The 2,702-nt window shown below is 45.0% G+C and overlaps 1 long non-coding RNA gene across 1 annotated transcript; it reads right to left on the bottom strand.

The window, feature by feature from the left end:
• Nucleotides 1-218: 218 nt before the first annotated feature.
• On the bottom strand, nucleotides 219-1,235 carry LOC116729805 (uncharacterized). The gene is made up of 2 exons (XR_004341209.1): nucleotides 527-1,235; nucleotides 219-280 (listed from the first exon to the last, which is right to left on the bottom strand). It is a non-coding gene; the product is annotated as an uncharacterized LOC116729805 (long non-coding RNA).
• Between the last annotated feature and the right edge of the window lie 1,467 nt (nucleotides 1,236-2,702).

The following is a 2,702-nucleotide window of genomic DNA, read 5'->3' on the forward strand; positions in this document are numbered from 1 at the left end:
GACTCCACAGCAGCGCAGAACAACGCTCTCAGCTAACATTTTATTTTTTTTCTCAGACTTAACAAAAGTTAACAAAAAAACTGAAATCTTCTCACAAAAATCGTAAACTAAAAACAAGAGGAGAAAAACGCCACCTGGTGGCCACAACAACACAATACAGTGGGACAGAGTTAAATAAACAGAGATAAAAAGTATAAATTAAAAATAAAAACACATACCTGGGGGAAGAAGGGAAAACAAATTAACAACCTCCTCAACTCCTTCTCCCTGCACTCCGACTCTAAAAATGTGAAAATAAAACCAATGTTCAACCGAGCTGTGCTGGACTAGCACCGGTCATTCGCGCCAAAATAAAAAAAGAAATTATAATAAAACTGTTTATAAAAAACCCCCACAATGACGGTCAAAACTGCAAAATAACACACTAACAAACAATAATAAACAACATATGGTAAAGACCTCAACATGAACAACATCCATACAGAAAAACAAACATATCTCAGCAGCGAACTTTCCTCTGACTTACCCACAGCAGCGCAGAACAACGCTCTGAGGAAAAAGGGGGGGGCAGAGGAGCTACGAGGGCTAGAATAGACTACGGAAGCCCAGGAAACACAAACGAGGCGGAGAGCAGAAGGGCGACCCCCGCAGGCAAAAACAACAAAATAAATAAAAATAACTGAATAAGATAAAATTCACAAATTCTCAATATAAAATGAATAAGAAATAATAATTTAACAAAGAAACACATTTGTAACTCTGTTACACTCACCCCCACTGAATTTTATCGAACACGAGCATCAACCACACAGTATACATCATCGGAAATAACATAAATCACAGATCACCTGGGGTCAGCATTAAGAACACAGACAACTAACGTATCCCATAAGGATGAAGTGGTATGAGGGTAGCGCTTATCCCCCAATCCATCAACTGCCTACAGGGTGCCTTGTACACCCCACAAAACCCCAACACACAGTGTAGTACAGGCTCATCACACAATACAAAATGAAAATATCATGTCCAGACAAAACAAAAAAACGTCAGACCCAAGAAGATTATAGTTTAGCTGGCGAAGAAATCAATCAGGAAAGGCCTGGAACATTGATTTACAAACAGCTTTAACATCGAACTTGTTCTGATCGACATCCTGCCTGGACATAGTCTGTATGAGCCTGTTCACAGGTTTGACTAGGCGACCAAATCTGGACCTAACTTCCGTCTGTGCAGTATAGTCATCACAGTGCACAGTTGAGGTCTGGTCAACAGTATGCAGAATGTCAGAAGCACCATCTGTATGGCCCACCATACGAACGCTGGGATCTGGGTCCCTTACATCCACCGGGACGTTCACAGCAGTCAAGGCAGCAGAGTCACCTCCCACAGATTGACCTGTCGTGTAGCTCACGGGCAAAACTGAGCAGTGTTTGGGACTGGAGGTCATACTCTGTAAGTCAGCTACCTCCCCCACTGATGAATTCGGCTCAGACAGCTGTGTTATCCATTCAATGGTTCTCCTCTCGGAATCCATAGGCGTCGGATCAGGCGAAGGGTTCACCACCCCTTCCAGAACACCAGGTAAGTCCCCAACACTGCCACAATCAAAGCCAGCACTTGTCTCATGCATGGTGTTGTTGTAGCTCTCATGCAACGTTTCCTCCTCTCCTCCAAAGTCATCTGCTTCTGGGACTGAGGATGCATTAGCAGAGAGTGAGAAGGCAGAAGCAGAATCAGATACTTCACATGTGGGATCCACTGGGAGGAAACTGGCCAGCATCAGCATGTTCCTGTGAACCACCTTTTTCTGTCCAGTGACTGTGTCACAGATCTTGTACGTATGTGTCGTTGGATTAATATCTGTCACAGTGTAGATGGTTGATTCCCATCGGTCAGCAAGCTTCCTCTTACCCCTCTCTTTTCTGTTGGCTAAGAGCACTCTGTCACCAACGGCAATGTCAGTGCCCTTAACTTTCCGGTTGTACAACCGAGCATGCCTTCTCTGTTCTTTTGAAGCATGGTCCTGAGCAATCGTCATGGCCTCCTTCAGGTCGTTGGTAAGACACGCCACATACTTGTCATAGTTCCCCACAGCAGAGTCATCAAGGACAGCATGAAAGAGGACATCGACAGGCAGGCGAGGGACCCGGCCAAACATGAGGTAAAAGGGGGGGTAACCTGTTGTCTCATGAACCGCACAGTTATACATGAAGGCTAGTGTCTGTAAACGTCGTGGCCAGTCAGCCTTCTCTTCAGGGGACAATGCACGGATCATGCCACCTAAAGTGCGATTGAACCGCTCCACACTTCCATTCCCCATCGGATGATATGGTGTTGTGTGTGTCTTTCTGACACCTGAGACCCTGAGGAGCTCACTTATTAGCTGACTTTCAAAATTAGCTCCTTGATCACTATGAATTCTCTCAGGAAAGCCAAAGACACAGAAATATCGGTCCCAGAGAACCCTCGCCACCTGTTTAGCTGTCTGGTCTCTACATGGAAATGCCTGAGCCATTTTTGTAAAGTGATCAGTAATCACCAAGACATCAACAGATCTGTTTCTGGAATCTTCGGCTGACCAAAAATCAATACAGACAAGCTCAAGCGGTCTGGTTGATGTTATAGACTCCAATGGAGCTCTGCCCTCAGGCTCAATGGTCTTACTGACAATGCATCGCTGACAATGTCGAACATGGTCTCTG

The sequence above is a fragment of the Xiphophorus hellerii genome, chromosome 2, assembly GCF_003331165.1.
Source record: "Xiphophorus hellerii strain 12219 chromosome 2, Xiphophorus_hellerii-4.1, whole genome shotgun sequence".
NCBI classification, from domain to species: Eukaryota; Metazoa; Chordata; class Actinopteri; order Cyprinodontiformes; family Poeciliidae; genus Xiphophorus; species Xiphophorus hellerii.